General features: G+C 38.7%; 1 protein-coding gene across 14 annotated transcripts in view; it reads right to left on the bottom strand.

The window, feature by feature from the left end:
- PTPRT (protein tyrosine phosphatase receptor type T) overlaps positions 1 to 26,866 on the bottom strand; it is a 1,118,479-nt gene that overhangs the window by 448,254 nt on the left and 643,359 nt on the right. The window lies entirely within an intron of this gene.

Raw genomic sequence — 26,866 nt, forward strand, 5'->3', positions numbered from 1 at the left:
CAATGTTTATGAATTCTCATGTATGGTTGGAATGAATATGTGTTTTCTAGTCACTGAATACTTTGTAATTGTTCAAATCTTCATCCCAATGGTATATATTTTCCTGATTAAAATGTTACTTACTGAAAGAGAATATATTAACACTGCTTATAATTATAACATATTTGTCACATTCTCCTTGATGTTCTAACATTTGCTTTGAATTTTTAAAGGCATGTTAATAGTGTCATACTCGGTTTAGAGCTGGTTATATCTTCAGGATGAATTTGACTTTTGTCGGTATATTAATGGTTATATTTATCTCTGGTAATGCAAACTGTCATTTTAGTAGTGTTTCCTGCTGTCCCTTTTCCTGTGATTTATCTGTAACTTTTCCATGATCTTATATTTTAAGTTGTGACTCCTCTAAACAGCATAAAACTGCATTTTTTTTTTAAGTCCAGGAGACAACTTTGGTCTCTTCTCAGATAATTTTGTATCTTTGTTTTAGATATATTTCTACCACCCTGTTTTGTGTTTTCTATTAGATTGCTGTCTAGATTTTACTGTCTAGATTTCCTTAATGGTCACAGTTAATAGAGCTCAGGTATTCTTCTGTGTTAGTGACAGTATTTTATTTTTATTGAAAGTTATCCATTTCACATGAATTTTTAAATGCATTAGAATAGCATAATAAATAGTATTCTCCCATTTTAAATTGTGCCATATCTGTAGACTATAATTCCTCTTCATTCTGTGTGTGCGTGTGTGTCTGTGTGTGTGTGTGCGTGCACATGTGCTCGCAAACAAGTATACTGTCTTTCTTCCTTTTGACTTTGTTGATCTTCTGGGATTTTTTTCTGTTTCATTAATTTTTGTTCTTATGTTAATTATTTCCATTCTTTTACTGTCTTTGAATCTATAAAATAGTTTCTTTTTCTGATTTTTTAGCTTGAAAAACTAGCTTACCAATTTTCAGCGTTTTAAAAAAATAAGGATTAAAGACAACAAATCTTGCTTTCACTATATCCTGTGTTTTAATGTACAGTTTTTATTGATTTTCTCTGAAGTTTTATTTTGAGATAACTGTAGATGTACATGCTGTTGTGAGAAATAATATAGAAAGCTCTCATGTAGCCTTTATCCAGTTTCTCCCATTTTAACATCTTCCAAAACTATGGTGCAATGTCCTGATCAAGTTCTTCACGTTTATACAGTCAAGATACAGAACATCTCCAGCACCAGAAGGCTCTCTCGTGCTACCCTTTATAGCCACATTCACTTCTCTTTGTTCCTCAACTCCTTCTTAACATTGGCAGCCACTAATCTGTTCTCCATTATTTAAAAAAAATATTGTTTCAAGTATGTTATGTAAATAGAATCACACAGCATGAAACCTTTTGGGATCAGAGTTTTCCACTTAGCTTAATTCTCTGAAGATTCACCCAAGTTTTCATGTATTCCTTTGTATTGCTGAGTAGTAATCAATGGGGGTGCAGGTACCAAAATTTGTTTATTCACCCAAAGGACATCTGTCTTGTTTCTAGTTTTGAGGTTATGTATAAAGGTGCAATGAACACTCATCACATGCAAGCTTCTGCATAAAAACTGTTTACACAAAATATATAGTAGCTTTATTTAGAGTAGGCAAGTATATTTTAATTTATTATAATGTCTTTGTTGACCCAGGAGTGGTTCTTTGGAATTAAAAAATTATTAATCTACATTTAATAGGTTAATAATTAAATTTTTTGCTGTTGACTTATTTCTTCTGTTGTTGACTTATTTCTTCTGTCTTTCCAGATAGAGAGATCGACAGACAGATAGATATAGATACTGATGTGTTTGTGTGTATTCATGTTTTGAAGTAATTGAGTCTTTATTTGATCAATTGTATGTATCTATGTGTACTTGGGAAGAATATGTATTCTCATGTCCAAACATAGAATTCTTTAATTTTTTAAAGGTTTTATTAAATTTGTTAAATCTTTTAACTCTTCATTGTGGTTTATATCTTGGTTTACAAATTACTGAGATGTGTAAAACCTCCCACTATGATGTGTCATTTGAACATGTTTCCTCCCAGTATAATCAAGTTTTATTTCGTATGTTTTAACCTGCTTTATTTGGTACATACAAATTTAGAATTATTGTACCTGAGTAGTGAATTTATCCTTTCATCATCACATACTTTCATTTTTTTCATAACAATATTTTTGCCTTAAGCTCTGTTTTGTCTGATATTATAACTACAACAGCTCTCTTTTTGTTACTTTTGCCCAGAGTATCTTATTCTATTCAAAAAAATTGTATGAAATTTCTCAACTCTTTACTTCTGGTCTTTTTGAATACTTATATTGGGGATGTATCTCTTAAGGAGCATGCAGCTTAAAAATGAAATAAAACTTTCTATTGTAAAATATGGTATAACTATAGAAAACAGAATAGGACAAATATAGAGCTTAATCAATATTTATGAAGCAAATGGTCTCAGCATCAGCACTCAGGTCAACAAATACAATTTGCTGGCCATCATGGAATCCCCATCCCAGTTACATACCCTTTTCTGCCCCTGAAAATAACCAGTATAATTACTTTTATGATAACCCCTTTCTTCTTTTATTTATAGGTTTGTCTTCCAAATATGCATCCCAAACATCACGGCTTAGATTTTTCTGATTTGGTTGAATATTTTTAAAGATAATGCCTTCAGCCTCTTCTAGTCTATCAGTCCTGTCTTCAGCCCACTACCCTCCAGTAAATTTCCAGTGCAATTTATTTGTTAAAATACAGGGTCATTGCATCTACATGCTTACTCTAACTTCATCTTGTATTTTCTCTGCCCCAACTCTGAGATGAACTATTTCTCTAAGGATGCCTAGTTCCTTTTATGGGAGATGGTATGTAGGAACCAAGATCTGAATGCTAGTTGTGCTCATTGTTACTAGGATCTCATTCTTTCTAGGGCTTGTCACCAGACAGAGCTTGGAAAGAGATATACATATATACGTGTGTGTGTGTGTGTGTGTGTGTGTATATGTATGTATATAGACAGTAACTCATGCCTAAACACACATCCACATCTATTATCTACATATCTATCATCTATCTACCTATCTATCCATCCACCCACCCACCAACCTACATACATACGTGTGTGTCTGTCTGTCTATCTATCTATCTATCTATCTATCTATCTATCTATCTATCTATCAATCATCTACCTATCTAATCCATCCATCCACCCACCTACCTACATACATACATACATATCTCTCTCTATATATATATATCTACCTATCTAACCTACCTACCAACCTGCCTATCTACCTACTCACCTATCTATCCATTCTGATATTTCTGATTCCAATTCAACAAATTTCATTCATGCATTACCAAAACTTTGGCCATTTCATATGAGTTCAAGATAAAATATCTTTTGGGCTCATATAAAAACTTTTGATTTAAATTCAGGACTACAAGTTCTCCTAGCTTACAAATGTATTGCCTTTCTTCTTCACCAAGAATCCTGGTTCTCATGGAGATAAGGGTAAAATAGAAATTAGAATTTCATGCTTTCTCTCTATGTTGTACACCTAACAGTCTCAGAATGACAGAAGTAATTTCAATACTACCTCTATTTATTTGATTATTAAGACAATACATTGATTTATAGATCCTTTTCCAATATTCCTGCATCTTTAGTAGGTGTACTGAATTTACGTTGTCAGAGCATATAGGCATTCAACACTGTACTTTTTTCCATAGAATATTTATTTGATGTTCACCAATAGCCTTTATGCTGATGTCTCTCTAATCATGTTGGTTGACTGAAACTCATTGAGTAGATTATTCAAGAAGAACCCATTAGAACAATCTTATCTAATTCCCTGCATGTTGCTAGCAATTTGCAGTTTTTAAATGCTTGAAAGTCAGTCTTGCTGTATATAAAGTGCTTGGTTTACCTTTTTTTACTTGAGTATAATAAATATATCACTTTATTTTATTCTGGCATAAAGCATTGCTGCCAAAAGACTGATAACAACCTGGTTTTCTTTCCTTTTTGTATGACTTAGTCATTTTTCCTGGAAGCATGAAAGAATTATTTTCTTTTGAGGCCCAAAAATTTTACTAAAACATACCTCAGTTTTGGCAATCCAGGCAGCTGTTCTCAAGTAGGTATGACTGCCCTTTCAATAATTTTTTTTTTTTTTTTTGAGACGGAGTCTCGCTCTGTCCCCAGGCTGGAGTGCAGTGGCGCAATCTCGGCTCACTGCAATCTCAGCTCACTGCAACCTCTGCCTCCCAGGTTCAAGCAATTTTCCTGCCTCAGCCTCCCAAGTAGCTGGGACTACAGGCGAGCACCACCACACCCAGCTAATTTTTGTACTTTTAGTAGAGACAGGGTTTTCACCATGTTGGCCAGAATGGTCTCGATCTCTTGACTTCATGATCCGCCTGCCTCGGCCTCCCAAAGTACTGGGATTACAGGTGTGAGCCACCATGCCTGGCCTCAATAAGTAATTTTTATTGAAGTTATTTCAGAAAAAGAAATAGTACAAGAATTTTTTCTTAAATTTTATTTTTTGATATTTGTGCCTTTGCTTTGGGTTTCTTCTTCAGGAATTCCAGTATAATGATTTTCTTAGCCTATCTGGTAACTTTTTTCCTTTTCTCTTGGATCTAGCTGCCTCTTGCTTTTGTAAAAGTTTCCTTCTTTAACCTAGTTTTCTCCAGGCACTAGTGGTTGTGTGAATTTATTCGTGTGTGACTTCTACGTTAGTCTCCATTTCTTAGATATATTTTCTTAAATTTATAATTTATTTCCTGAATCCTATGACTACATTGAGTTTTCTAATTCTGATTTTTGTTGTTGTGTCTCATATCATTTTCTTAATGTATTTAACTCTTTCTGAAATAGTTCTCATCTGACTCATAGTCACATTTATTTGGCAAACTTTCATTGTCTGGAGGGGTGCTATTCTCCTTTTTGTTTGAGATGGAGTCTCACTCTATTGCTCAGGCTGGAGTGCAGTGGTGTGAGCTCAGCTTACTGCAATCTCTGCCTCCCAGGTTCAAGCAATTCTCCTGCCTCAGCCTCCTGAGTAGCTGGGACTATAGGTCTGTGCCACCACACCGAGCTAAGTTTTTTCTATTTTTTGTAGAGATGGGGTTTCACCATGTTGGTCAGTCTGGTCTCAAACTCCTGACCTCAAGTGATCTGCCCACCATGGCCTCCCGGAGTACTGGTACTACAGGTGTGAGCCACCATGCCCGGCTTTCTTTTTCTTGACACTAACTTTGCATGTGTTTTTATTTCAATTATTTTCTGTCCTCCCATTTATATGAAATTAGTTTTCCTGAGCATATAGAAGAGAATGTAGTCTAAAATTTAATTTCTAAACTCACAGAGCTCTCTTTTCTCCTGTATATGGTATGCACGAATATGGTGGCTCATTTTCTGATACTCTCAGATCTTCAATTTCTTGTCACTGTTGTCTCTGTGCTACTCAATTAGATTCTTAATTTCATTGTTTATTCCTGGAAGCGAATTTTGACTGGTTCCTTCTGAGAGTCCACAGGACCTAGACTGCTCCAGACACATAAGGTCTTACTGTTGACCTCTTGTTTTCATCCTCTACTGGAAACTGTAAGATCCCTCACAGTTTTAGCTACAATTCTCAAATTCGATGTTTGATCTTTCTAGGGGGTACCTGTTAGTTATGTGTGACTCTGAAGTCCATATGATGCCTCATTGCTTTCCTCTCCTTCTCCCTGCGTAGTCCTGACACCATGCAGATCTTGTAGCTGTCAGTCTCATAATAATTTGATCTTTCCTTGACAAGTGATTTAGTTTTGCCTTGAATGAACACAGAATTCATTTTTCTTTTAAAGTCCAGAATTTTTACTTGAATGTCTCATTGTTGGCCAACCTGATTGCCAGTAGTTTCACCCTCTCCACTCATAATTTGTAATTCATGGGGATAACTTGCCTCCTAGGTGTTTTGTAAATATTGTTCATGGGGTTTTGTTTTGCTGTTTCAGTTCGTTTGTGTGAGGGAATTTGGAAAATTTAAAAACTAAGTCACCAGTGTCATTTTCCAGCCAATTGCATTTTCTTTTATTTCAACAACTTAATCTGACAACGTGTCCTTTGATTGGTAAGTTTAGTACAATGACATAGACATATATTGTAGTTATTGTTAAGTTTGATGTTAGTTTTTCATCTTATTCTACATTTTTTACTTTATTTTTAAATTTCTCAACATTTTTTTCCTCTCTTTAATTCCATTTCTTCCCTCTACTGGGGAAAACATATTAATTTTGGAAATTAATATATATATCTATCTGTATCTTGTAGTTAAAATTGTAGCCAGACACAGTGACATGTGCCTACAGTTCTAGTTATTCTGGAGGTTGAGGCAGGAGGATCACTTGAGCTCAGGAGTTGAAGGCTGTAGTGTGCTATGTTCGTACCTGTGAATAGTCACTGCATTCTAACCTGGGCAAAATAGGGAGACCCCACCTCTAAAAAAAAAATTGCACACATCTCAGTTGAAGTCTGAGTAGTATTAATACGTCACTTCCACAACAATCCAAAGATCTTGGAATATATTAAATAGAAACTCCCTCTTGGTTTACATATTATGGTTGACCAACAGCTTAGTTGTATCATGTTTTCTACACACACACACATGCCAACTTGAACTTTACTATTTTTTATATAGTCAGTGTTTGTTTAGATTTCCCATTCTGTTTACCAGTTTCCTTGCTCACCACTGATTTTTGTATAGTCGGCCTTTCTTCCTTCCTGGGGAAAGGGATTGATTTTCCCTTTCCTCAGCTAAAACGCTTTGACTTTCCTATGAGATTTTATCGGCAGTTCACTCTTAGTTTTTGTTTATTATGATACCTTTCTCTTACCCGTACTATCAACCATGTATGCAATTTAAGGTATGTCTCTTTCCCTTTCTCTTCATTTTGCAGATTTTTCGCTGTTTTCTGGCTTTCACTGCTGCTATTGAGAAACCTGTTTTGAGTTGGTCATTCCATGGCAAGTGATCTGTATATATTTTCAACCTCTTTGAAGACCTTTCTGGTGCTATGAAATTTCCTATAATAAATCTAAACGTCTTTTTATTCTTTCTCATTTATCCTGCTTAGGATAAACCAGCTGTTTGAAACAGAGAATTGGTGTCTGTCATCAGTTCTAGAAAGTACTTGGGCATCTCACTTTGAATATTGTCCCTTCCCTCAGTTTCTACTTACAGAATGCATATATGAGACTCTCATTCCACTAACATGTTTCTTTATTCCTTTCATGTTTTCCTTTTTTTTTCCCCTCTCTCTTCTTTGCTACAGTGAGGGTATTAGGTTCTAGCCTCCGATTCATTAATTCTCTTTTCCTGTATGTCTCATTTCCTTTATAATATGTCTGCTGAGTTTGTCATTTCCTATCTAAATTATATTTGATTCTTTTAAAAATATGCCTTCTCAACATTTGGTGTTCTCAATCCATTATCCTGTTAGTCATGCATTCATTTTTGAGATAGGGTTTTGCTCTGTTCCCCGGAGTACAGTGGTGAAATTACAGATCACTGCAGCCTGGACTTCCCGAGCCCGAGCTATTCTTCCACCTCAGCCTCCCAGGGAGCTGGGAGTATATGAGCACACCACCACAGCTGGCTAATTATTTAATTTTTATTTTTGTAGAGAGGAGGTCTCCCTATGTTGCCCAGGCTGGTCTCCAGCCTGAGTTCAAGTGATCTTCCTGCCTCAGCCTCCCAAAGTGCTAGGATTACAGGTGTACATCACTGTGCCCAACCTATCTTTTATTTCTGTAAATGTTTTAAATATTTTTTCCATATTTGGTCATTCACTGAGGGTATATGATTTCAAGTAAGTTAGTTCTAACTCCCCTTAGTAAAACTCAAACTCAAGGTTCTTTTTATTGAGAAATTTTCCTAGGGCAAGCAGTGCTTTATATTCATTTACAATTCTATTCTCAGCTCTCTTTTCACTTTTGTCCCCTGGATATTTCCCTTAATTACACAAGCATAGTCATTCACTTAAAAACACACACTCGTCCTCTCCCAACATATACGTAATTGTTACAGGGGATTTTTTAGGATATACAGTTTTCAATATTGGCCATAGTGAAAATAAGTTGGGTAATTTCCACATTTCCATTTCCCTAATTATCTCTTCAAATTTCTATGATTACCTCTTCGAATTTCTATAATAGGAAGAGTTGTGATTTTTATGAATGTAGAAGCTAGAGCAAAGAGACTAGGCAGAGAACACGGAATCTATTTAACTGTTGTTGGCTGAAGTTTATCTTCTAATAATTTAACAATAAATGTTAATGGGGACCATATTCCTGAAATTGTGTGTTTATATTGTCCATCTCTTGCATTTATATGTGAATGGCAATTTAGCTGGTTGCAGATTTTCAGGGTCAAACTTTATTTCTCTGAAATGTTTATACAGATATTATTTTACTGGCATTTAGCATTTAATGTTACTATGGAGGGTGTTTTTTGTTTTTTTTTAATTTTGTAGGCCACTGATATGTTTGCTTGTACACCAAATAATTCTTGGTTTAGATTTAAAGTCCATTAATTTTACCTGATATATCTTTGTTTTGAATATTCTAGACAGTGTTTCCCCAGAACACAATGTGATCTTTCCTTCTTTAGGTTTAAGACTCTCTTAATTTCTGCAGCAAATTCTTGTGTTCTATCTCGACTTTTTTCTATTATAATCTTTCAGTGTTTTCTTTGGGGCTACCACATATGTGTATGTTAGACTCCTTTGTCTTCCATGTTTATAATTTTCTCTCTAATGCTTTCTAATGTTTTATTGATTTCCATTCCCTTTTCCTCGTTGTTATTCATGCCCTTAATGTTTTCAGAAGTGCTCATTCTTCTTTGTGATGCTTCCAATATGGCCCCTTTGTTTCTGTGATGACTTTATTTTGCTATTCTACTTCATTCCTAATGGAAGCAAGATCTTACTTTATCCTCTGCTTGATACTTCTCTGTGACATATTTTTGGTAGAAAAGATAATTGCTTAATTTTCTTTTTAAATTAGTAGTGATAAATTTGGTCTCAATTTTTATCTGTGACAACACTTTCTCGCAAGTGTTCTTTTTTTAACTTGTCTTTTTCCTATGCTTTTCCACGATTGTATTATAAGTTTTTGTGTAGAAGCTGTTCTGGTATCTCTAAAATAACTGTTATTACCAATCTCTGATTGAATTGAGTTCTACTTGAATCAGCTATTTGTAGAAGGTTTTATGTGATGTGGAGCAGGGCCATGTTCTAAGATAGCAGAAATTCTCTCCAGTTTATAGTAACATTCCTTATGGCACATAGCATTGGTTGTGTACGTTGCTTATTTTAGTCAGCAAAGATTAATGTCATGGGATTAAGTCTCTTCTACTCTACTGTTCTAACAGACTGACCTTGGTTCTTTATTCAGTGTTTCCTTCCTTGATGCTCCATGGCGCTAAATTGTATCCAGGAATTGTCCCATCCTATGTGCTTTATCCCTGAAATTGACATCGAAGGGATTATTGGTTTATGGTACACTATCAGTCTTGCAGACCTGCTGACTCTAAGGTCTGCAGTCACAGATGTCATCTCTCAGTATCCGACCACACCCTTAATGTACACAATGCAGCCTGCCACCTTTCCTCATCATTACTTTCCAACATAATATATTCTTCCTAGTTTTACCACAGCACTTGCATTTCCGTTTCTGATTTTTCTTTTTATGGAGAGGGGAAAAAAAAGCAGAAGGAGCAGAAGGGTCTTTGCTATCTCAAAATCAGAAGTCTGTTCCTCACCTTTCTTAACAACCTTTGATATGGAAAAATGTTGGAGGCTTTTCACAAGCCGAAGTAGATTGTAGGCTGTCCCTGAAAATGTCATTTGTAATTAGGTTGTCTGGAATTTGGAATGCATTTTCTTATAGGAACCAAGTTACAAATGGTATTTGGCAACCAAGGACAGCTTTTCAATAGGCAGTTTAGCTGGATGCATTGTGCTAATAGCATTATTCTGGCTCCATAAAACTACCATTTATTAAGTTATTTCTAAGGAAAAATAAATTCCAAGTTCTAGCTAGTAGAATATGGAATCTTTTAAAATGCAAAACTATGCCACTCTCTTGCTTAAAACCCTTCAATAGTTTCCCATTGTTCATAGGCCAAGGATGAAATCCTTAGCATGGCCTCATAGGCCTGAGATCTGGCCCCTGTTGGCCCTTCTAAATTTGAACCATTTTCCAAACTGGCCTTCTTATTGTTCCTGGAATATGTTAGGTTTCTTCCAGCACTCGGGTGTTTGCATATTTAGTTGCTTTTGCCTAGAAGATCTTTCTCTCACATTTTACCTTTTCATGCTTACCCACCCTTCAGAACTCAGCTCAAATTTCATTTATTTGGGTAGCTTTCACAGGCCAAACAGCCCTGCCATATACAATCTAACAGCACCAGATTTCCCTGTCTTTATGTCCACTGTTATATTCTCAATACTGCTCACAGTGTCTGGCATATACTAGATGTTCAGTAAGTGTGTGTGGTTAGATGAATGGATAAATGAATAGTTCAATATTTTGTGTTAAAGACAAAGCTCTTACAATCAAACCTACTTTTCTGAAGTCAAGGAAATGTTTGTCCCCTTCCCCTCCTGATGCCTTGCCTGAAATATCGTGGGTCTGGGTCTCAGATGAATCACGTGTATGTTACATACAATTCTAAGTTTCATCCTCAGGATAACCAATGCTGTAAGCAGTCCTTATGACACTTAAGGGCAAACTCTGAAAAGTTACTAAAAACAGTTCACTATCTGAATCCTCATAGTGTTACAGCTCAAACACCTGAAATATAAATACCAAGACATAAAATCAATTGTATTTTATGCTTGTTTAATCTTAGATATCTCTATTTCAAACATCCCAGGACTGTGGCCATATATCGTCGATTTTTCCGGGATAGTTTCATTTTTAAAATAGGTTAAGCCCTTGCTGCTAGAAAGTGCATCTCACCTGTCAGACTTTGTGTCCTGACTTTTTGTTCATACAACTCACTGCCTATGATCGTGTCACCTATCAGTTTGTCACAAGTATCTTTTTGAACCATTATATGCTTCCTGCCAGAACTAGCTCTTGTGAAAAGTTGGAAAATTTTAAACCCTCAATATGAAACAGAAATGACCTTTTTAAATTTTAAATTAACTTGCTCAAGTTTCACTACATAACCCTGATTCAGCTTCCTCACCTATAAGATGTCAAGCACGGTGCATAGGACTTCGAAGGTCCTCAATAAAGGCGCACGGGATATAATTTCTGAGTTCAAAAAGATGTTAGTTTAAAAATCCGCTTGGCCAAGGTAAGAAAAGGTATCTGAGGTTGAAAAGTCCCAGTGAATAGCATGGGGAAGGGCACCATGAGACCACCACCATCTAATGAGCTGGGTTTGACACATATGAAACAAAGATGACCTTGTTGGATCATTAGATATGGATGGAAGAATGCGAGAAGGAAGAGCTAACGGCTGAAAGTAGGTATCATCAAGTCTGAAAACATTCTCTAGGTGCCCTGCTTAAAGTAAATTTTACTTTATTGTTTTAGAGATGGAGTCTCCCTCTGTTGCCCCAGTTGGAGTACAGTGGCATGATCTCAACTCACTGCAACCTCCACCTCCCAGGTTCAAGCGATTCTCCTGCCTCAGCCTCCCGAGTAGCTGAGACTACAAGCATGTGCCACCATGCCTGGCTAATTTTTTGTATTTTTAGTAGAGATGGGGGTTTGCCATGTTGGCGAGGCTGGTCTCGAACTCCTGACCTTAGGTGATCTGCTGTCCTTAGCCTCCCAAAGTGCTGGGATTACAGGGGTGACCAGCCACTGCGCCTGGCCTCAAAGTAAATTTTAAAATATCAAAAGACCTAACTCTTATTCCTGTGCAAGCTGTTAGGGTTAAAAAAAAAAAAAAAAAAAAAAAAAAAAAAAGACTTGATGGTTTTGTCCTTTGGGCATAGAACTGACTTTTTATTGAAACATTACTACCTGAGCCACTGGAAATTGATTTATTTAACTCACCTCCCTCTCCCACTGTCTCCCTGCTTTCTTGTCTCTCCGCTTCTTTACTTGAAAGAGCACATCAAGCCTCCCTGTTAGATTGGGCTGTGTTGATCCTGGATGAGTTTATAAGACTGTGGACTTGCTCCTTGCTTCTAGCTATTAATTGATTTCATCTATCTTGAGAAAAGAGAAGGCTTGTACATAGGCCAATGAGGTAGTTTCCACAGATTCACTGAGAAATTAGAAGTGGTTCACTATAGCAAGCCCTGAGGAATATCTCTGAAGGAGCTCAGCCTTTAAAGATCACCTTCTTTTACAGAATGTGGGGTCCAACCAAGCACTCCTACCAGCCCTCTCTAAGTCACCCAGCGATTCATTGCTCAGTCACTGCATGCCTGCTGCATGCCAGGCACCATGCAATGTGGCTTCTATCCATAAGGAGTGTGGATCCTGGTGGGACAGACAGACACAGATAACCACAATGTAATGTGTTAAGTGTTGGGGGAGGTATAAACTGCTGTGTGAGCATTGAATCTAAAACAGTTAGCTTAGCCTGAACACATCGAGGAAGGCTTTAAAGAGGCAGTGGCTTTTGGGATCAGGCTTATGGGAAGAAGAGTTAATCAGATCAATGTGGGAAAGGGAAATTCAACCTGAGTTCCATGTTTTCTTGTTCTCTTCTTCATGTTTTTGAACTTGTATGTGCTTCTCCTGTGGACCAAGGCTTCTTTCTGATCCAGTGGTTTGTCCCACCACTGTCACCCCAGGCTGTCATGTGAGGAAAAAGGGAAAGGGAATAGAACAGGGAGATTCAGGCATCCAGCTTCGCAGTACTTGTGCATCTAGGAGCCCTACTTCTGACTTGGTGGGGGTGAGATAGTGTCCAAAGATTTGCTTTTTTAACTAGAACCTGGGATAAATCGGATGTCAGCAGTTTCCGGAGAAACATGGCCCAGCATCTTTCCTGTGACACAGTGACCAGCACAGTGTTCCATACCTTGAACCCAATACAAAACACAAGAAATGCTTAATAGAGAAGCAAACGACGTCATCCTTGGAACTAAAATGTCCAAGTGTAACTCCTACTGCCACCTGTTGGTGGCATGGAGATGTGACCCACCTGCAGTTTGGAAGCTATCTTTTTTTTTGTAATCCCGGCAAGTCGGCAACTTAAAACCTGACATTTCCAGAGATGTTAATATATACTGAAGTGCCAATAGTGGTTTTCTTCAGGGGTACTCTTTTTATTCTGGGCTGTGAAGTTCTGAAACGTTTTGCAATGAGTTACTACTTTGCGATAAATCTATCTCCTTTTCTATTCAGAAGAACAGAGTAAAGATAACAGAAAATTTAAAATTTACCTACGGTGTAGTCAATGGGCAATCTACTTAGTTAAAAGGGGTTATGAACAGGCAAAAGGGCCTCACCAGAAATTGAGAAAGAAAGGAGGTTTCCATAAATTGATTACCTGTTTATTAACCATCATTTTGACTTGGGGATGGCAGATGTGCCTGACTCACTGGTGCTGGCGAGGGGAGGCCTTAATCAAATAGTCAACAGCCATTCTCAGGCACTCATTTAGCAAATCTGTATTGAATGCCTCCTGGCTGCCAGGCCCCCTTGGCTCCAGCCTCCAACAGTTTCATTTTGGGGTATAGCCAACCTTGAGAGCAAGTGGCTGTCAGTGGAATTCAGACTATGGATAAATGCTCACGAATAATGCCACATGCAAGCGAGCAAGTGCAGGAGCAAGGACTCCCAGGGCTCTGGGAAGTACCTGTTCCTTTAAGGAGACAGTTGCTACTTTGGATAGATGTTGGCTGTCCTCCACAGGCTTACAGATGCAGCTTCACAGCACATCAGAGATAGAGGAAACCGTAGACCTCAGCAGGGAGGCCAGCCCTCTCATTTTACTGCAAGGGAAACAGACACAGAAAAGGGAGGGGACTCAGCCAAGCATGTTTTATTTGAGGAGCCGTGCTATTGTCTGCTGGAGCTAGAAGATGAGTGTGTCCTCATGGGAGCCTGGTGGGATAGACAGATGCCTAAACTAACAATGTCACTGTAGTGTAGTAAGTGTTCATAACTTGGGCTGGGGATAGGCAAGGCTACGGGGATGAGAGGAGGCCATACTATGGGACCTTTTGTCTCTCTCATGCTTGGGGATGAAGAACAACAGAGCTTTCTGGATACAGACCCTTGGAAGAAGTGTGTGGCTCAGGGCACAAGGTCAGCTGCCATGAGTCCATGGGTTCAAGTCCCAAGTTCATTAGGTTCTTTGAGGCTCAGCTTCCATCTCTGAAGTCTCCACCTCATAGGGCTGTTTGTGAGGCTGATATAAGGAATGCACAAGTGCTCAGCACAAAGTGGGATGTCAGTGAATGGCATAATTCTAGAAGTCCTCCAGCAATCCATTCATATCCTTCTATAAAAGGGCTATATCCAGCTATGGCCAGTTCCATCTTTTTTTGAGACAGGGCCTCAATCCGTTAAACATGCTGGAGTGCAGTGGCATGATCACAGTTCACTGCAGTCTTGACCTCCTGAGCTCAAGCAATCCTCCTGCCTAAGCCTGCCAAGTAGCTGGGACCACAGGTGTGTACCACCATGCCTTGTTAACTTTTAAAGAAAATGTTTTGGTAAAGATGGTGTCTTTCTATGTTGCCCAAGTTAGTCTCAAATTTCTGGCCTCGTGTGGTCCTCCCACCTTGGCAGTTCCATCTTAAATAAAGAAAAAGGCCCTGAGGAAGTACATGTGCTTCTTTGTGTCACAACCATATCCTTAGACCTGAAACCATTCCCCCAACATCTCTCCCATGACCCTGGGAGGTGCTTAGGTTTGACCAGCCATGGGCTCCAGGTATAAACCCAATCCTTTCAATATCGACATTTTCTTCCCAAAGCAGACCTACAGCTCACGAGGGAGAGGCCCACAGTCTACACCCCCAATAAAGATGCCGCAGAGCTAGTTATGCAAGTCATTTAGCAGAGCCTCCCAAATCCCCCCTCTTAATGCAGGGAGAGTTATGGGAGCCTCAGCAGCTCCTTTTAATGCAACTGGATTAATTGCCTGCTTGGAAAACAGCTCGATTCTAAATGATCCTAAATGGCCTCTAATACCTGTAATCTTCCCTACGCCATGTTGCCCTGCTGCATTACTAAAGTGGGACTGGTTCTGGGAGCTCATATGCTTAGTAAACAGTGGGCAGCATTGCAGGAGGCCAAAGGTTGAGAAACTGATGAAATCGCTACTGGCCTATTCAACAGCCTAATTTGACGCTAGAAAATCAAGCAGAAGCATTTGGACTGGCCTGCTCCACAAGCTCACTGTTGCTTTGCAGGACTGGGTAATCAAATGCGGGTGTGCCGCCGGGTCTCAACTGCAGTCCTTCCCAGCCCGGCAGTGAGCCATCTCTCTCAGGGATCTTGATCTTCTTTCTGAAGACCACAGACAGAGCTGACAAGGAACCATTAAGTCTTTTAGTCAATCAATTACCTGGAAACCAGGAGTAGGTGGGGGCTAGCACGTGATGGCAGTGTGTTTTGGCTTTGGGTGTGCATTTACCTGGTAAACAGGTGAGCACCACAATTAAGAGAAAAACTCGAGTTGGTATTTTAGCTCTGCCCTTACTAGCTATGTAACTTTGGGCAAGTAACCTCTAGGTGCCTCAGTTTCCTCATCTCTAAAATAGGGATGATTACAATAGTACGTACCTCAAGGGGTGATTGTGAGAATTAAATGCCTTAATAAATACAAGATGCCTCAGGAGGTCTGGCTCACAGTGAATTCTATACATGCATTTGCTGTCATCATCACAGCTTCACTGCTTCCATGTGGGCAGGCACATGCCCCCCCTCAGCCTCAGTCTCTTCTTCTGTAAACTGGGTCAATGGTTGTGCAAGGGAATGGGGGTGAAGGATGCATACAGTGTGGCATTGAGGTGTCCAGTGAGCAACCTTCCTCTCCTGCCATTCTCATGCACGCTGCCACTCTGGAATGCTTCTTTTTCTGCAGCTGCCCTCTCTCTGTCCAGGTGGACAGTTTCCATAGAGATCCGTGTGAACGCTGAAGGAAGACAGTTCACCTGGCCAGGGAGGCAGGTCGGGAGAAGGTGAGCCAGACCCACTTGGAAAACAAAAGATAGGCAGACAGGCATCTGCATTTTCTCCCTGAAGACCAGTGAGGGTGAGTGAGGGAAATAAATCAGACAGGCTGTGTTCACTTGAAATATCCAGGACTTGAGCCTGACGTTGCCTTCATTGGGAGCTTTCACCACACCAGTGTCCAACAGTGAGAATGCTTTTGAATCCTTGGCAAACAGACACCAGCAGAGAGTGTGTGTGGATTTCCACAAGGACAGCATCTTGCATGACAAAGACATCAAGATACAAAACTAGAGTGCTACGACCACACCCAAACAACACTGGCCAAGTCTTAACCAACATTATCATGAATGACTCTGATGCCAAAAGCCATGTTTGTCCTCACTCTGCAGCTTTTATACCATCTAGACTTGGTATAGATGCCTATTTCTCCACTGACTGGCTGCCACTTGATCACTCTGCTCGATTGCTCCCTCTGTAAAATGGGGCCAACTATCAACCTACAACATAAGGTGACTGGGGGAATAAAAGCAGCATATCAACAATGGTAAGTATTTGTTGAGCTCTCAGAATGCACCCAGTGCTGTGTTAAATGTTTGATGTATGAATTCTATCCCATTGACTCTTCCCACTCACCATGCAAAGTGAGCCCTGCTGTTAATCCCTATTATGCAGATAAGAAACCGAGGGAAAAGGAGGTTAATGCACCTGCCTGAAGTCATATATAGCTAGTAAATAAGGTGCTGTTACCAAAGTCCCTGGCACAAAATAAGTACTCAACAAAAATATGCAGACACACAGAAAAAACGAGATCTTGTCCTTTGCAGCAACATGGATAGAGCTGGAGGCCATTATCCTAAGTGAACTAACACAGGGATAGAAAACTGAATAATAATGTATGTTATCAACTATAAGTGGAGCTAAATTATGAGTCCATAGGGACACAAAGAAAGGAACAACAGACACCGGGGAGTGCTTGAGGGTAGAGGGAGGGAGGAGGGTGAGGATCAAAAGACTATCTTACCGGGCCCTACGCTTATTACCTGGGTGGTAAAATAATCTGTACATCAACCCTGTAACATGCAGTTTACCTATATAACAAACCTGTCCATGTACCCCAGAGCCTATAAAATAAAAGTTACAATACATATGATGTAAGTTGATAGAGCCACTTAAGAGAACAATTTGGCAAGACCTATATCTAAAGCATTACTTCTAGACAGCTAGCTGTCCAAGAACATTTCTGCAATGGCCAAATAGAGCTATTGTGGGGGCCACCATCAGTGCTAACTTTTGGGGAATAAAAGGGCCTCATGGCCTCAGGGAGGCACCAGATTAGTTAAGAGTGAATGGTTGATGGGGCCAAGTAGTTAATGCCTGAGAATGGCCCTGCAGTGATAGGGCCCTGTATAAAGAGGTTGAGTGCACTTACCTGGGGTCCCCGTGGCAGGGCAAAGTTTGAAGCGGGCTTGGCTCAGGCAGCGTTTGGAGCTGCAGATCCATAGCCTATTCCATGGCCATTGGGGGTGGCCAGATCAAGGGCAACACAAAGATTGTAGGTACTGCCAGAAGTCACTTCCTCCCCCTGAGTTCAGTGACCTCCTCTGTAAACCGCATATACAGATAACTACCCTGCCTATTAACAGGAGGCTTATGAGGACTCAGTAAGATTGGCCAGTCTGGTTATTCCTCACCACCCCTCAGGGAAGGAAGAATAATCTCCTGTACTAGGTTTAAAGCAGAAACGAATGCTCCACCAAGCAGAAGCCTCAGAGCTCTGCCAGGGACAGAAACTTGAGTGTCCCTGCCCCTGGCAGAACTCTGTTTTAACCATTTCATAAGCAACAGCTTTCCATGTGCCAGGAAGATTTTATTTTTTCACTTCAAAAGAACAGCTAACATTTCTTGAAAGCTGCCTATGTACAGGGGCACATTATCTCCTTTAATTCTTACAGTAACACCATGAGAGAAATTTCATTCTGATTTTATAGAAGCCATAACTGATATTCCCAAGAAATTAAATGCTTTACCCGTTGGCAGATGGCTGACAATTTGGAAACTCTACATTTGCACCTGTCTACCACCAATATTCTTATTCATGATTTTTATTCTACCTTCAGTCCCTAATACTTCTTTACTCTACCGTAGCACATTTGTCAGGAGATACCTGCATTCCTGTGTGTGAACATGTTATCATTATTCACCTCATGGGCTATGGGAATGTCACGACTGTTCGAGGCCACTGATTACACATCTCTAAAATGAAGGTAGTAACAGCTTACTCACTGAGTTGTCTCAAGATTAAATAAGGACATACATAAAGTGTCTATCACAACACTTGAGAAGATGTTCAACTTCTGTATTAATAAGATGAGATGCCATTTTGGCTCATTAGATTGGCGGAAATGAAAACTCTTTTTGTAATATTAAGTGTAGAAAAAGATAGAGGAAATAGACACTCATATCACTGGCAGAAGTCAGAGATGTAAGTTGGTAGAGTCACTTAGGAGATCAGTTTGGCAAGAGCTATATCTAAAGCATTACTTCTAGACAGATAGCTATCAAGAGCATTTTTTTGCAATCGCTAAATATTATAACCAACCTAAACGTCTATTGATGAACTAATGACTGAATAACTATGGTATATCCCTTGTGCGAAAGATAATATCATGTAATAAAAAGAATTGGGTAAATACATAGCAACTAAGTTGAAAATTTCTCTAAGAAATAGACACAAGTGGAAAAAAACCTAAGTTTTAGAATATTACCAAATGTCACTTAGGTCAAAGAAAAAACTCAAAAATGACAATAGGTTTTACAGATACATATATATGTGTTGGAAGTGCATTGGATGAAGTCTGCAAATATATACATTACACTGTTAAGACCAGTGTGCTGGAGTGGCAGGGAACAACCACCAGTATAAATGCACATAGTATTGCCTGATGTTATAATTTACAAAGTGAATATCTTTATATATGATTTGTACACTCATAAAGGTAAAATAATAATAATAAATGCAGTTATAATCTATTAGGTGTTGACTCTGAATCTTCATTTTTTTCAAATAAAATTATTCATTTAGTAAACAAACTTATTGTGTGTCTACTCTGAGTTACTTTCATATGACATCTTTTAACAGAATTTTTTCACTGAAACGGAAATCATGTTTTCATTTTGCTGATGGATGAAAGTGAGGTTTGACTTCAGTGACTTGCTCAGTTAGTGAGGCCCAGAGCCAGGATTGAAAACCAGCTGTTTGTCTCCAAGTTCAGTTCTCTTTCAATTAATCCAGCAAGTCTTTACTGAGCACTGTGTATGTCCCAAGCTCCACACTAGGTATTGAGGATGCAACAGGAGACAGGATAGACATGCTCCCTGTCTTCACGGCATCACGGTCCAGCGAGAAAAGCTGACAGAGCAGTGTGCAATACTTAGATTTCACGTCTGAAACAAAGTATAGACGCACAACTAAACAACTAGTTTGGGTCTGATTCATCACCATAAGGTACACCACCAATGTGTCCTGCTCCTCCAAATATGTTGATTCTCTAATAGATCTCTGAATCAATAGTAATAATGAAGATAGTTATTAAGTATTAACTATGTGTCAGATATCATTCCAACATTTAAATATAATAGATGACACATTTAATTCTCATAATATCCCTATGAAGTAAGTTCTATTACAGTCTTTTTCTTACAGATGTGGAAAGTTGAGGCATAGAGATGACAAAAAAGAAAACAAAAAACAAAACAAATACACATCTGCTTAAGGCTATGCAGCTAGAAAATGCTAGAGCCAGGATTTAATGCAGTGCTGTCTAGCTTGCAATACTCCCCATTGCCTTCCCAACAAAAGGTTCCAAGCTGCTCAGCAGTACACACCTCTCAAGGTTCCTTCTCTAAGTCTTCTCTGAAATCCAAACACACTAACAGAGTAGCAGATGTCATCCTTGTACAAGAATCAGTAGTAGTTAAAGAGAGAGAGAACAGGTGGGGTCTTTGGGCTAAATCTCAAGTCCCTTGTTGGCAGATTTTAACAGGTCCTAGAAAGAGGGACCTTATTTTTCAGTAAACACAAGTGTGTAAGAGCATCTTGACCTCGGCCCCCTAATCAGAGGAGCATCTTGCTAATTTCACTAATGTGATTAACAGAATTAATTGGCTGCTCGGAAATATTACACATCAAGTCACATGAGGATTAATCTGTACCATGATTGGGAACATCATTGCTCAGTACAGAGATGGTGAGACAATTGACCTCCAAAGGGAATCTTGATGCTCTCATACATTCCCCTCATGAATGGTACGTTGTGCATTAGACAAAGGCACAGAAATCTTTCTAACTACTCACAGAGGCTGCTTCACTAATAGTAATCTGCCACTTCCAGTCCAGCTAGAACTTCTTCCTGCCCACTCCCCACATTGGACACATTCATACTCCCACTCATTTCTCCATGTTGTTTGTGCACTGTAATGTATCCTCCTGCATCTTTGTTGCATTTTGGTAAACTCCTACTCATTTTCCAACAACAGGTTCAAATGTCACCAATCCATGCAACTATCACTAATTCTCTCCTTCAGGTATTTCACACTGATTTATGTACAAACTCCTATTTCACTAGCACTATTGGACCACCATGTGCATGCCTACCAGTCTCTTCCATTGGCAATGGCACCTAAGAGTCAGGGATCATGTTGTTCTTACTATTGGATCTTCAGAGCCTAAGTACAGACCTTGGTATTCAGTAAGCCTCAGTAGTTGCTGAGTAGTTGACTCTATCTCCAGACTAGCCATGGGCCTGAGTACACACCAACTGTGGTTCCTAGGCTTGAGGGTATAGACTTAGGAAATACGCAGACCAGGGAATTATGTGAAAATAACCCTGACTCTGTTGCTCCTACTGTGTGTTTCTGATCTTGGTGAATTACAAAAGTAGAGGATCACCATCACTCTCTTGATCTCTCATTGCTTAAATAAATGATCAATTTATCGATTTCCTTAATTGTGATCTAATCTACCCTCTCCCTACTAGACTTGTCTTAGTCTAGGTTTCAACATTTCTCATCAGATAGATATCTGGAGAAAGTATCAAACATGAAAGATAGAGATAAAAACAAACAAGCAGAACAAAGCAATTTGGAGGGACTTGTTGACAACTAAAAAATAGCCCACACACATTTAACAAAAAAAAAAAAAGCCTATAACTAGCACCCCCAGAGAGATAAGAGACCATATTGCAAAACTGTGAACAAAATATTAGAAACCAAGGAACATTCGGAAAACAATAAAGAACTCTTGGAAATTAAAAATATGACAGTATATATTAGAAGCCAATAAAAGGGTGAGCGGATGAAGCTGAGGAAATCTCTCGAAAGGCAAAGCAAAACATCCGAAGATGTGGACAATAACAAAAGTGTGGGTATTGTAGAACCAATCCAGCAGTTCCAACATCCAAATACTAAAGTTCCAGAAAAAGAAAAGCAGAGAAAATGAAGGGAGAGAATAACCAACAAAAGAGGTCAAGAAAATTCCCTAGATGTGAAGAATGAGTACTGCCAGGATGAAACAGCCCACCATGTGCTCAACCAAATAAATGGATAAAAATTAATCCACATTAAGGTAGATAACGGAGGAGCAGACACTGATCATATCATACAAGTTTGGTCAGGGAATTGGGAGAAATTCATACTTGGGAATCAGAAAAGCTTCAGTTTTCTCAAAAGCCACACTGGATGCCAGGATGTAATGGAACAGCACCTTCAAAGTAGTAAAGGAATGTTATTTCCAGTCAAATTCTTCCTTGAGTGTGAGAGTCAATGACGGAAGGTTTTCACACGTTGACCTGCTGTGAACACTTTCTTAGGAAGCTACCAAAGAAAGTGCACCTATAAGACAAGGCAGGAAAAAAAAAAAAAAGTGGGGATGGAGTCACTGGTGACAGAAGCAGGAACACAGCAGGAGTAAAACATAATACCCTCCTTGCAGGTAGAGTGAAGGTGGAGGAAGACTCCAGAGGATGGCACAAAGAGAGCACAACACCAGCACAGAGCAAGCCAGCAGCTCTGGGAGAGCTTTCTGCAGAAGGATGAAATTGAAAAAATAACTGAAGCATCTGAATATCTTGAGTAGAGCTTTAGATAATTGGCAAAGTGTTGGGGTTGCATTAGTAATAAAAACATAAAAATGAAGCAAACAAACCATAAACAAGTCAAATATTAGCTTCAGGGAAAACATAATAGTTGTGCAAGAAGGGAAAATAATCATAATTTACTGCATGGTTCAGTTTTGAATAGCATTTACATAGTCAGAATAGTGTAAACATTGAATGTTGATCTAGCCAAAATTAGGATATAACTTTATTGGGAGGATGGGGAAGGTAGGTGGAAGGGATGGCTGTGTGAGTGATGGGTGCGGAGTACAGGGAAAGCAAAACCATTAATAGATAATGGTAAAGTGGAAAAGTCACAAGTACCAATAAAGGTAGCTAATTCAGAAATACGTGTTTTGCATAATTATAACCAGGTGAAAAGTGTTTGCAACTGGGTGAGAGGAGCTGGAGTCTACACTTATTCCTATCATATGCCAAAGAACACTTTGATGATTTAAACTATGTGCCCATAGAACTTGGATAGATTTTTAAAAATATAAAAAAATTATACAATGCGATGTCAGCACTCCATAGGTTAATTCCAATTTAATGTGATGAAAATAAAAACACCAACAAGATAATTTTAAATTTTATGTGAAAAATGAACAACCAACAATATTAGACAACTCTGAAAAGGACGAGTATTACATGGGGTGAAAGTGGGTGTGGGGGGTAGATGAGCTATCTATGATATTCAAGCATATTTTACATTTCAATAAATAAAACTGTATAATTCTAGTATGCTAGTACACAAAGGAATACAGTCAAAACTTAGAAGTAGATAAAATTACAGCATGGATTTAGGATATAATAAAAGTGGAATATAAATTGGTAGGAAAAGAGATCAACTATTTAGTAAGCAGTGCTGAGTAGCCATATAGGAAAAAAAATGCAGCTGTAACTATAGCTCACACAAAGGTAAACTTCGGATGGATCAAATGCTCAAAAGTTTAATGCAAAAAATGAATGGGTAAAAATAATAAGAGAGGCTACTATTTATTTATACACTTGGAGTGAAGGAAGCCCAGTGTGATACAAAACCCAGAAGCCATGAAAGGAAAGATGGATAAAATATATTGAATTACAAATTTAAAAAATCTGTGTAGCTAAAATTACTATAAAGCTAAGTGATATGGTTTGGCTGTGTCCCCACCCAAATCTCATCTTGAATTATAGCTCCCACAATCCCCATGTGTCATGGGAGGGAACTGATGGGAAGTAATTGAATCATGGGGGTGGGTTGTGAATAAGTCTCACGATTTATTTATTTATTTTTTAATTATAAAGGTTTTATAAAGGGGGCAGTTCCCCTGCATAGCTCTCTTGCCTGCCACAACGTAAGTTGTGCCTTTGCTTTTCCTCTGCCTCTGCCATGATTGTGAGGTCTCCCAAGCCATGCGGAACTGTAAGTAAATTAAGCCTCTTTCCTTTATAAATTACCCAGTCTTAGGTAGGTCTTTATTAGCAGCATAAGAACAGACTAATATACTATGTCAAAAACTTTAAACTGAAAAAAGCATAACTCATAATTTTCCTAATATAGAAAGAAGTACCACAAATCAGTCAATAAAAAACAAACCTTATTAATAAGCCAACAAAAAATTGGCACAGGAGATAGTTTCCAGGGGAAAAAATATAAATGACTCATAAGCATTTGAAAAGATGCTCAAATTCCAGACATATAAAATGAAATTTTACTGAGATACAATTTTTCACATTTTAGACAGGAGAAATTAAAAATGTATACTTTGTTGTAAGGATGTAGAGAAAACAAGCACTCTTATGTATTTCTGTAAGAGCTGAGACGTGATACAATCTATGTAGAGAAGATAATTTAACAAATCTACGAAAATTATATCTTCAATTACCTTGGGACCAAGAATTCTACTTCTAAGAATTTTTCCTACTAACATACTCACACATGCATGAAATAATGCTTATAAGAACAAATGACTGCAAACTACTTATATACCTATTAGCAGGGGACGGGTAAATCCACCAAGTTTCATTCATATCACGAAATCATAGTCATTTTAAAAAGCTCTTTAGGTAATCAAGTGACTTCCAAGATATATTGAGCAGTGACTAAAACAAGGTACTAAACAAGAGATCTACAAAAGTTATGTGTACACTATAGTCTATTAAGTGTTCAACAGAATTATACCTAAAATACATGAACATTACTTACTTAAAAATACTTTGTTACTGAAACATGCTAAGGATCATCTGAGCCTTCAGCAAGTTGTAATCTTTTTGTCGGTGGAGGGTCTTGTCTTGATGCTGATGGCTGCTGACTGATCAGGGTGCTGGTTGCTGAATGTTGGAGTGACTGTGGCAGTTTTTAAAAACAAAACAGTAGTGAAGTTTGCAGCATCAATGGACTCTTCCTTTCACAGAAGGTTACTCTGCAGCATGAGATGCTCTTTGATTGATAACCTTTTACCCAAATGTAGAACTTCTTTCAAGATTAGAATCAATCCTCTTAAACCATGCCATTACTTTATCAAATAAGTTTACATAATTTTCTAAATCCTTTGTCATTTCAACAGTGTTTACATCATCTTCACCAATAAAAGATTCCATCTCAAGAAACCACTTTCTTTGCTTGTCCATAAGAAGCAATTCTTCATTTGCTAAAATTTTATCATGAGATTACAGCAATTCAGCTACATCTTCAGGCTTCGTATCTATTTATTTTGCTATTTCTACCACATGTGGAATGACTTCTTCCGTTGAAGTCTCGAACCCCTTGAAGTCATCTGTGAGGGTTAGAATCAACTTCTCCGAAACTCCTGTTATTAACATTTTGACATTCTCATGAATCATGAACGTCCTTAACGGCATCTAGAATGGCAAATCCTTTCCCGAAGGTTTCCCATTTACTTTGCCCATATCCATCAGAGGAATCAATATCTATGGCAGCTGTAGCCTTACAAAATGTATTTCTTAAATAAGACCTGAAAGTCAAAATGACTTCTTGATCCATGGTCTATAGAATGGATATTGTGTTAGCAGGCATGAAAACAACATTAATCTTTTTGTACATCTCCATCAGAGCTCTTGAATTACCATGTGCATTGTCCATGGGCAGTAATATTTAGAAAGAAATCTTTTATTTCTGGGGAGTAGGTCTCAATAGTGGGCTTAAAATATTCAGCAAATCCTGCTGTAAACAAATGTACTGTCATCCAGACTTTGTTGTTCCATTTATAGAGCACAGGCAGAATAGATTTCGCATGATACTTAAGAGTCCCAGGATTTTTGGAATGGTAAATAAGCACTGTCTTCAACTCAGAGTCACCAGCCGCATTAGCCCCTCACAAGAGAGCAAGTCTGTCCATTGAAGCTTTGAAGCCAGACATTTATTTCTCTCTAGCTACGAAAGCCCTAGATGGCATCTTCTTCCGACTTTTGTCTACACTAAAAATCATCTGTTTAGTTTAGCCACCTTCATCAATTATCTTAGCTACACATGCTGAATAACTTGCTGCAGCTTCTACATAAGCACTGGCTGCTTCACCTTACACTTCTGTTATGAAGAAAACGTATTCCTTAAACCTTACGAACAAAGCTCTGCTGGCTCCAAAATTTTCTTCTGCTACTTCCTCACCTCTCTCAGCCTTTATGGAATTGAAGAGAGTTAGGATCTTGCTGTGGATTAGGCTTCGGCTTAAGGGAATGTTGCGGCTGGTTTGATCTTCTGTCTAGACCACTCAAACTCTCTATGTATCAGCAATATGACTGCTTCACTCCTGTTGTCTGGAGCATATCACAGGTATGTAAGAAAACCCAGTGTATGCTAGACTTTGGGTAGAGGGGACATTTATTGTCTCAGCACTTGGGAGACTTTCCACTCCTCTCTCAGGAGACAGCACAGAGAGTAGCCTGGCTATTTATGTGAGAATGTAGGCACCAAAAGCCTAGTAAGCAAGTAAGATCACATGGTCTCGCATTCAAGTCTTATGTGAGCTATACATTCCTGAGCTTTTAAGAACAGACACGGGTCTTTTAAAACAAACAAACAAACAAACAAAACAAAACAAAACAAAACAAAAAACATTTTTATTCTTAAGACAGACAAGGTCTCACTATGTTGCCCAGGCTGGTCTCAAACTCCTGAGCTCTAGTGATCCTCCTGCCTCAACCTGCCAAAGTGCTAGGATAGTGGTGTGAGCCACTGTATCCGACCCAGACATCCGTCTTCTATGGCTGTACACTCCCCAGCTTCACCTTTAGATGCAAAGCCTGGGCAGAAAACAAGCAGTGCTGTGAAGGAACATAAGGCCAGATACCACGCCAAGTGCCTCAGGGCTCTGTTTTCCTTCCCGGCTTGCCTATGCACATTTAACATCTGCCACTTTAGACCTGCCTGGATCCTCAGAGAGGCCCCATTAAGGTTATAGCCTTATCTATCCACCTGCACTGGCAAAGTAACCTCTGATCTAGTTTTCTCTGCTGGACTTTTACTTTGGAATTCAGTAGTACAGGTCAAGCCACACACGTTTTATCACGCTTCTTATAGGTGTGAAACAATTCTCAG

The sequence above is a fragment of the Papio anubis genome, chromosome 16 (genome assembly GCF_008728515.1).
Source record: "Papio anubis isolate 15944 chromosome 16, Panubis1.0, whole genome shotgun sequence".
NCBI lineage: Eukaryota > Metazoa > Chordata > Mammalia > Primates > Cercopithecidae > Papio > Papio anubis.